Source organism: Mustelus asterias, chromosome 6, assembly GCF_964213995.1.
Source record: "Mustelus asterias chromosome 6, sMusAst1.hap1.1, whole genome shotgun sequence".
NCBI classification, from domain to species: Eukaryota; Metazoa; Chordata; class Chondrichthyes; order Carcharhiniformes; family Triakidae; genus Mustelus; species Mustelus asterias.
This window is the reverse complement of record NC_135806.1, coordinates 100172566-100183181: the sequence shown is the minus strand read 5'-3', so window position 1 is coordinate 100183181 and position 10616 is coordinate 100172566. Positions and strand designations below refer to the sequence as shown.

General features: G+C 43.4%; 1 non-coding gene across 1 annotated transcript; it reads left to right on the top strand.

Moving 5' to 3' along the window:
* Positions 1-1491: 1491 nt before the first annotated feature.
* Positions 1492-1564, top strand: trnar-acg (transfer RNA arginine (anticodon ACG)). Its single transcript has one exon. It is a non-coding gene; the product is annotated as a tRNA-Arg (tRNA).
* Positions 1565-10616: the final 9052 nt, after the last annotated feature.

Genomic DNA, 10616 nt, shown 5'->3' with positions numbered 1-10616 from the left:
TAGGCCAAAGTATTCCTTTGCTGTCCAAACCATTTCCTTATTCCCATATATAATTTTACTGGTCTCTGTCTCTAATGGGCCCATGTTTACATTCACAAATCTTTTCCAATCTACATAAGTACAGAAACATTTATAATCCAATTTTGTGACATTGCTAGTTGACAAAGTACCCCAAATCCTTACTACCCATTTTGGCAACATCATAAGCTTCTTCCTTTAATCTAATACTATTTTTATTCTTCTTTAGGCATGGTTGGATCACTTTTCTGTCAGGTTTTTGTGCCTATGTATTTGTTGCATATTATTTTATATAGTTATTCTTTATTTGCTAGCCATAGCTTGTTTACTGTCATATCTGTTGATATAGTTTCCCAGTTTAACTGAGCTAAACCTGCCCTTATACCATTGTATCTTATCTTGTTTAGATTTAAGAGTCTAGTTTTGGATTTAACTAAACAGTTTCCGAGTCAAAATAAAATATTATCACATTATGGTCATCTTTCCCTTGTGGCCCTTTTGTTACAAGGTTATTAATTAAACCTTTCTCTATGCAACATACTAGACTCAAAATAACCTGTTCCCCAGTAGGTTCCTGAACACACTTATCTAGAAAACTACCCTGTATACGTTTCATGAACTTGTCTTCCTCACCATCATTGAAAATTTGTTTCTGCAGTCTATGTGATGATTAAAGTTCTGCATTATTTTTGTACTTTTGCTGGATACACCTCTAATTTCTTGATTTACACCCTGCCCTACACCACAGCTGCTGTTCAGAGGTCTATAAATAACTCCCATCAATATTTTCTGCTCTTTACTATTTCTTATCTCCAACCAAACTGATCTTCTGAGGAGGAGTCAGGGGGAGAGCAACAAGAGGAAAAGAAGGATACTGAACCTTATGTGGTGAGGGGACCTGCAATTGTGCACTTACCTGCCAGGGATGACTAGAGCAAACTCATACAAGCATTGTTCAGTCAATCTGAGGCAATGCAGTCATCTAATTCCCCACACTAAAGCAAACCCATAAGCAACAATTAATTTCTCTCACAGACACCCACTGCTAGTATTCAGATCCTGTCATACCATTCATCACAGGCAGAAGATCACATGGCAGATGCCAGACAAAAATTGGAAATGAGGGCGATGGGGTTGAAATCGTGTATGGCTGAAAAACATTAAACAGAAATGTGACACTTTAACACTATGTTAAACATGCAAAACTTATGACAGGCTTATGCAACTCCTTTAATGATGAAGAATATATACACCCAGAAAATGCTGGAAACACCCAGCAGGTCTGTTGAGAGAGAAACAGAGTTAACATTTCAAGTCCGTATGACTCCTCTTCAGAACTAAAGAGAGAGAGAAGTGTGATGGATTATATACTGTAAAAGAGGGGTTAGAGTGGTTGGAGCAAAGTAGAAGGGTGGGAGCTAGAGAGATTGCAACAAAGTTGCCTAGGGCACAAGACAGAGAAAGTGTTAATGTGGGCCAATGGCGCAATGGATAACGCGTCTGACTACGGATCAGAAGATTCCAGGTTCGACTCCTGGCTGGTTCGTTGTAAATTTTGGGCAGCACAGTGGTCAGCACTGCTGCCTCACAGCTCCAGGGACCCGGGTTTGATTCTCGGCCTCGGGTCACTGTCTGTGTGGAGTTTGTATGTTCTCCCCGTGTCTGTGTGGGTTTCCTCCGGGTGCTCCGGTTTCCTCCCACAGTCCAAAGATGTGCGGGTTAGGTTAATTGGCCATGCTAAATTGCCCCTTAGTGTCTCGGGATAAGCGGGTTAAATATGTGGGGTGACGGGGATAGGGCCTGGGTGGGATTGTTGTCCATGTAGACCCAATGGGCTGAATGGCCTCCTTCTGCACTGTAGGGATTCTATGGTAGTGTGAAGGACAACAGAAGCTGGTGATAGTAGCATAAAGGTAAGGTTGCAGAATGTGTTAATAGGAGAACAGGAGTCAGTGCTCAGTGAAAGCAAAACCTAAGAACAAATGACAGATAACCCAGTGGAGGGTCTGGGTGGCTGAGGAGGGTGAGGGGGAATAATTGGGTTGAGTAAAAAAAAATTGCTTAAAAAGTGGTCAAGATGGCCGAGAAAAGTTACAGTCTAAGTTGTTAAACTCAGTGTTGAGTCCTGAGGGTTGTAATGCGCCTAATCAGAAGATGAGATGCCATTCCTCCAGCTTGCGCCAGGCTTCACTGTAAAATTGCAGTAGGCCAAAGGGTCAGATGGGCATGAGAGCAAGATGCTGAGTTAAAATAGCAAGGAACCGGCAGATTGGGGTTATCTTTGTAGACTGCGTGAAGGGTTCAGAGTGGAAATATTTTAAAGGTCCACTTTCAAGTGCCCTTCATCCATTTTCCCTCTCATTAACCACCTGCACTTCCCTCCTAACCAAGAGCTCGAGAGCACTTTATTGCACTCCAGTGAGGCACTGAATAGTCAAAGCAATGTATTCTCAATCTTGCTTAGGGCTACAGGCCTTGGAAAAGGACCAATATGCACTTGGTTGTCTCCTGCCTCTGATGCTTTCCACCCTTTCCACGGATGTAGACTTCAATACTGACACATCATGACACTCATGCAAAAAATTTCAATGGAAAGGTTGACAAAATCTTACATATTTTCCACTGGAGCTCGATAATCATTCTAGCTGTTAATGCCCCCTGAGTCTTAGCATCTCCATCTACCTGTGCAGAGCTGAGAGAATAGTTGAAATTCAGCTTAAACCCTGGAGGCAGAGCAGAGATGAATCACAAGACTGGTCCCTACTTTTTGAAGATTAAGGCATGATGACAAACTGAAGAAATTTGGGCTCTTCAGCCTCAGAAGGAGGCATGTTGCCAGGTAAATCTTTAAAGTTAGATCAGAAATTTACTATAAGTTAAAATATATCGGGCAAGACAATAATGACACATGGGAGTATAAGACAAACGAAGGATATTCCATTTCAAATAGACTTTAAGCCTAAGTATCGAGGTAGAATCCTGGAGTTATCTGAGAAACTGTTGGATGTTCAAGTGAGCAAACAACAGTCTTTGTGAATGGATGAACTTATGACCTCCCTCATTTGTATTTATTTTGTGATTTTCACACCTGCCTTTTTCCAACAGGGCTCCCAGCTTACGGTCAGAAGTGGGAATACTGGAGCATTTTACCCTTTTCATAGAATCATAGAATCCCCACAGTACAGAAGGAAGCCATTTGGCCCGTTGAGTCTGTACCAACCGCAATCCCACCCAGGCCCTGTTCCCTTAATACCCTGCTAATCCTCCTGACACTAGAGTCAATTTAGCATGGCCAATCAACCTAACCCGCACATCTTTGGACTGCGAGAAGAAATCGGGGCACCCGAAGGAAACCCACGCAGACACGGGGAGAAAGTGCAAACTCCATACAGATAGTGACCCGAGACTGGAATTGAACCTGGGTCCCTGGCGCTGTGAGGCAGCAGTGCTAACTACTATGCCACTGTGCCACCCTAGCCATTTCTGATCCTGTAGCTTTATTGTGCTGAAGAAAATTACAACCATTATTTCAAACCATCGCAAACTGTGAATTGACCAGCTGTAATGAACAAAGCCCCAGGTACATCAACGAATAATTTTGTGTTCACCCAGGGTGATATTCTCCCTTTCTTTTCCACATTTCTAATAGCAAAGGGTATGTGGCTGGGAGGCAAGTGGCTCATAAAACAGGGGCAATATTTCCATTTGCAATCACCATCCTTAAGGGCAGCATGACCTCCTGGCTCCAAAACTCAATCCCTCTACCAATAAAAGCTAACACACCGTACGCCTTCTTAACAACCCTATCAACCTGGGTGCCAACTTTCAGGGATCTATGCACATGGACACCCAGATCCCTCTGTTCATCCACACTACCAAGTATCTTACCATTAGCCCAGTACTCTGTATTCCTGTTACTCCTTCCAAAGTGAATCACCTCACACTTTTCCGCATTAAACTCCATTTGCCACCTCTCAGCTCAGCTCTGCAGCTTATCTATGTCCCTCTGTAACCTGCCACTTCCCTCCGCACTGTCTACAACTCCACTGACTTTAGTGTCATCCGCAAATTTACTAATCCATCCTTCCACGCCCTCATCCAAGTCATTAATAAAAATGACAAACAGCAGTGGCCCCAAAACAGATCCTTGCGGTACACCACTAGTAACTGAACTCCAGGATGAATATTTCCCATCAACCACCACCCTTTGTTTTCTTACAGCTAGCCAATTCCTGATCCAAAACACTAAATCACCCTCAATCCCATGTGTCCGTATTTTCTGCAAAAGCTTACCATGGGGAACCTTATCAAACACTTTGCTGAAATCCATATACACCACATCAACCGCTTTACCCTCATTCACCTCTTTGGTCACCTTCTCAAAGAACTCAATAAGGTTTGTGAGGCACGACCTACCCTTCACAAAACCGTGCTGACTATCCCTAATCAAATTATTCCTTTCTAGGTGATTATAAATCCTATCTCTTATAATCCTTTCCAAAACTTTGCCCACAACAGAAGTAAGGCTCACCAGTCTATAATTACCAGGGTTGTCCCTACTCCCCTTCTTGAACAAGGGGACAACATTTGCTATCCTCCAGTCTTCTGGCACTGTTCCTGTAGACAATGACGACACAAAGATCAAAGCCAAAGGCTCTGCAATCTCCTCTCTAGCCTCCCAGAGAACCCTAGGATAAATCCCATCCGGCCCAGGGGACTTATCTATTTTTACCCTTTCCAGAATTGCTAACACCTCCTCCTTATGAACATCAATCCCATCCAGTCCAACAGCCTGCATCTCAGTACTCCCCTCAACAACACTGTCCCTCTCCAGTGTGAATACCGATGAAAAATATTCATTTAGTGCCTCTCCTATCTCTTCAGACTCCACGCACAACTTCCCACTCCTGTCCTTGACTGGCCCTAATCTTACCCTAGTCATTCTTTTACTCCTGACATACCTATAGAAAGCTTTAGGGTTTTCCTTGATCCTACCAGCCAAAGACTTCTCATGTCCCCTCCTGGCTCTTCTTAACTCTTTCTTTAGGTCCTTCCTGGCTAACTTGTAACTCTCAAATGCCCTAACTGAGCCTTCACGTCTCATTTTAACATAAGTCTCCTTCTTCCTCTTCACAAGAGATTCAACTTCCTTAGTAAACCACGGTTCCCTCACACGTCTGCTTCCTCCCTGCCTGACAGGTACATATTTATCAAGGACGCATAGTGGCTGTTCCTTGAACAAGTTCCACATTACAATTGTGCCCATCCCCTGCAGTTTCCTTCCCCAACCTATGCCAGCTAAATCTCACCTAATCGCATCATAATTTCCTTTCCCCCAGCTATAACTCTTGCCCTTTGGTATATACCTATCCTTTTCCATTGCTAAAGTAAATGTAATCGAATTGTGGTCACTGTCACCAAAGTGCTCACCTACCTCCAAATCTAACACCTGGCCTGGTTCATTACCCAGTACCAAATCCAATGTGGCCTCGCCTCTTGTTGGTCTATCTACATACTGCGTCAGGAAGCCTTCCTGCACACACTGGACAAAAACCGACCCCTCTAAAGTACTCGAACTATAGCTTTTCCAGTCAATATTTGTAAAGTTAAAGTCCCCCAGTACAACTACCCTGTTACTTTCGCTCCTATCCAGAATCATCTTTGCAATCTTTTCCTCTACATCTCTGGAACTTTTCGGAGGTCTATAAAAAACTCCCAACAGGGTGACCTCTCCTTTCCTGTTTCTAACCTCAGCCCAAACTACCTCAGTAGACGAGTCCTCATCAAATGTCCTTTCTGCCACCGTAATACTGTCCTTGACTAACAATGCCACACCTCCCCCTCTTTTACCACCTTCCCTGCACTTACTGAAACATCTAAACCCCGGAACCTGCAACAACCATTCCTGTCCCTGCTCTATCCATGTCTCCGAGATGGCCACAACATCGAAATCCCAGGTACCAACCCATGCTGCAAGCTCACCCACCTTATTCCGGATGCTCCTGGCGTTGAAGTATACACACTTCAAACCGCCTTCCTGCCTGCCAGTACACTCCTGCAACTCTGAAACGTCATCCATAACCTCACTACTCTCAACCTCCTGTACACCGGAGCTACAATTCAGGTACCCACCCCCCTGCTGAATTAGTTTAAACCCTCCCGAAGAGCATTAGCAAATTTCCCCCCCAAGATATTGGTACCCCTCTGGTTCAAGTGCAGACCATCCTGTTTGTAGAGGTCCCACCTACCCCAGAAAGAGCCCCAATTGTCCAGGTATCTGAATCCCTCCCTCCTGCACCATCCCTGTAACCACATGTTCAACTGATCTCTCTCCCTATTCCTCTCCTCACTATCACGTGGCACGGGTAACAAACCAGAGATAGCAACTTTGTTTGTTCTAGCCCTAAGCTTCTGCCCTAACTCCCTGAATTTCTGCCTTACATCCCCATCCCTTTTCCTACCTATGTCTTGAGTGCCTATGTGAACCACAACTTGGGGCTGGTCCCCCTCCCCCTTAAGGATATTGAAAACACGATCCGAGACATCGCGGACTCTGGCTCCAGGGAGGCAACACACCAACCGCGAGTCGCTCTCGTTCCCGCAGAATCTCCTATCCGTCCCTTTAACTATGGAGTCCCCAATGACTAATCCTCTACTCCTCTCCCCCCTTCCCTTCTAAGCCACAAGGACAGACTCTGAGCCAGTGACCTGGACACCATGGCTTACCCCTGCTAAGTCGTCCCCCCCAACAGCATCCAAAAGTGTACTATCCCCAATTTCTATGACATTTTTTGTTTCTCCCCCCACTTGGATGGCTCCCTGTACCCTGGTGCTGTGGTCAGTTTGCTCATCCTCCCTTTCCCTCCCCTTCTGAGCTGCCGGGCCGGACTCTGCGCCGGAGGCACGGCCACTGTTGCTTCCCCCAGGTCGGCTGCTCCCCCCAACAGCACTCAAACAGGAGTACTTATTTTTAAGGGGCACAGCCACTGGGGTACTCTCTAGTACCTGACCTTTCCCTTTCCCCTTCCCCTTCCTAACCGTGACCCACTTGTCTGTCTCTCGTGGCCTCGGTGTGACCACCTGCCTGTAACTCCTATCTATCACCTCCTCATTCTCCCTAACCAGATGAAGGTCATTGAGCTGCAGTTCCAGTTCCCCAATGCGGTCCCTTAAGAGCTGCAGCTAGACGCACCTGGCGCAGATATGGACGTCCGGGAGGCTAGCTGACTCCAGGACCTCCCACATCAGACACTGAGAACAACAAACTGGCCTCACAATCATAATTCCCCCTTTCTTCCAATGACACAGAAAAAAAACTGTCTAAACCTACCCCACCTCTGCCTGTTTACGCTGAAGCCCGATGAGCCAAAGCCCGTCAGCTCTCACTCTACTTCCCTCTCACTCCACTGCCCACTCCCGACGCTGCCCGCTCAAAGGTGCGGCCTGCTTTTAAACCCGCGGACCTAGCCAGCTCCCTGCACCTCCCATCATGGCCTCACTCACCTGTGGCTTGGATCTCACTGATCCTGGAACCCTGGTGGGCGCATAGCTGTCTTTGCTCCCCTGGTAGTACTGATGGCAATGAGGAGCTACCAACAGCTTTCAAGGGATGGTTGGAGTCCTTGATCCTGGGATAGGCCTGCCACTAGCTGATAAATGTTTAGGAGGCACTTAATATGGAGGGCCTTCCCCAAAGGAGGTAATGTGGGCCCTTCACCAGCTCTCCAGTTGGTGGGTGTGACTCTTATGGCCTGGATTAAATTCCAGAATGTTAAAATATTCAGAAACAAACTGCTGAAAAAATGTTCAAGACTGATGAACTTTCACCCTTTTTCATTGAAAATAATACTCCAATCCAATTCTAATAATTAATGTGTTGTATGAGGTATCAACAACAACTTATATTCATATAGTGCCTTTAATGTAATAAAATGTCCCAAGGTGCCTCACAGAGCATTATCAAACAAAATCCATGACCGAGACGCATCAGCAGATCAAATTAAGTTAAAATGTGATCTCAATTATTTCCAGTGCAAATATTGTAGAAAGGATGAAAATATTGTTAATCTTAAAAAGTAAAATGGCACCTTATTAGTTAGTTTGGCTGCCAAAAATAAACATAGGCATATTAGCAACTGGATGGCACATTGGGTTAACAAGTCTTTGAATTCAATCTAGAGCGTTGGAATGAAAGTCCCAATTCTCTCTTGTAGCTATAATGATTCAAGATGAGTTTGTCATCTCTCATTAATACTAATACATGGTTGGACGTAGTCAATAGCACAAAAATTCCCATTAATTAGCATTAAATTGGTAATCTTACCTCAAAATGCCCGAAGTATAGCTAGGAGTACTCATCTGTGGCTTGGGATAGAAAAGAGGGAACTTTAATTTTCCTCTGGCCCCTGTAGTGCTTGATATTGATGGAGGTGTTAAAGTTAGAAAAGGTTTCATTTTCAGCAATGTCATGCCTCACCTTGACAAACACATACACACAAAAATAAGTCTGAATTTTAAAAAAAGGAACAGTGAAAAGCAATTTAACAATTTCAGAATAGTTCTCAGATTTCCAGCATTTGCCATTTTTTGCTTTGTATTTAACATTAGCAATAAGCTCTTTATCTTCCTGTTTGTGATTACACACATCTTTGCACCTTGTATCTGAAATGATAGAGATAATGCAGGAGTCACTTGCCATCTTGTCCCTTCAGTGTAGTTTAGTGATAGTGACACAGTCAGGAGACTTTGCAATCAGGAGCAGCTGTCACACTGAATATGGCAGGCCAACAGTTGAGCGGTACAACAGGACCACACACAGGTCTTGTAGACCAGTGACTAGGTTATACATTCTGCATGTTACCGACGTTGATAACAGCCTTATAATATAATAACAGACATAACATGTGTCATGGGAATGCTGTAATGAGGATTGTAATGAAACGTCAATTCTACTTTGAGTACTGCAAAATTCTGTAGACAATCTCACTGTGTGATACATTTAGGCATTTCCAGTTAATTTGCACAACAACGATAATGAAGATAGATTCTCATTGCACTTTTCTTTATAATCTTCAACAGTTTTTAAAATGAAGAATCAGTTTGGCAAAAACAAAATCAGTATATCTATGTATGAGTGATGATAGAATTAATGATGAAAAACTAAGAGGTTAATGGTTATCAAAATAAGAAATAATTTTGTCTCACGTGTTGAAAATTATTTTGTTAGTGAGTGTATTAATTTAGAATTTGTCAATGTAATTTTAAAATTGTTGCACTGCCTTCAAAAATCCTTGAGGTCAAATAGGGAATATCCAGCCACAATTGCCACTGAGTTCTCTGTAATATGAACATGCATATTTAACACTGCCCTAAAACAGTGCTAAATCTTAACATAAATTATAAATCCCATTGCCCCAACAAACTATGAATCTATAAAATTGCACCAGCCACCAAGCAGGTTAATAGGATATATCCTTATATTCTGCTGCATCATACAGATATCAAATCTCTTCAAATCATACAGCACAATATAATTCCATTGTTGTCCATTATTCTCAACCACGATATCCCTGCGGGAAAAATAATAAAAATGGTACAAACTGAAAACTTGTGTAACTTTTAAGAATTAACTCCTGACTATAATGTGTTATAAGGTATGTACCCATCTCAAAGCACCTTGAGTTAAATTCTTATTCTTGACAGCTTCATTTCAACTTTTGTTGTTTTACATTAGTTGTTGTGAAAGATGTTCTTTGGTCTGCCTAAAACTTGGTAGCCTTCCATCAAGAGTTGTCCTCAACTGAGTGATGCAGACTGGCATGTTACAAGGCCCTGGACTACATGTGAGGGTTGTATTAAAGCTTGGGACAGTTGCCACAGAAGTGCAATAGGGAAAGGCCACTGTCAAAAGACCTTTTATCCTTAGGACACTGAGGGGTTGGAATTTGGCCCTTCGGCTACATGACTGACTCAATCAGTCCCAACATCCCCCCACCCTGCCCGTGGGGAGGGAGTAGTACTGAGTCACCTCAGAGTGGAACATGTTGTATGGAGAAACGTTGAATTCTATTGCACTTTCTGCAACATTTAGTTTTGACATGGAACACATATTGTAAATATCAAGAGTATTGCAATTGCATTGAGGCACCTCAGAAGGGAATATGTTACTTGGAGAAAAGTTGAATTATATTGCATTTTCTGTAATACTTACTTTGAAAAGTTTTGGAATGCATTTTGACAAATTTTAAGAATAAAATATATTTTTGGAGAAAAAAAGATTCCGTGCCTGAACTTCCTCGGAATGGCAATCATCTTCGGATTGTTCCTTTTTTCTTACCTGAAATCCTGCCACATTCAATCTTTTGGCTCAGGTTGGGGTTGGGTGGAGTTGTGGTTAGGGAGGGCTTTGAGGTGGGGTTTGGATGGGGTCAGTAGGGAGTAAGGCCTTGGGAGGAGGGGTGATTAGAGTGCGGCTTCAAGGTGAGGTTTGATCAGGTCAGTCAGGCCTTGGGAGGAGGGGGGATTCGTTTTTAAGTTTAAGTTTATTTATTAGTGTCACAAATAGGCTTACATCAACAGTGCAATGAAGTTACTGTGAA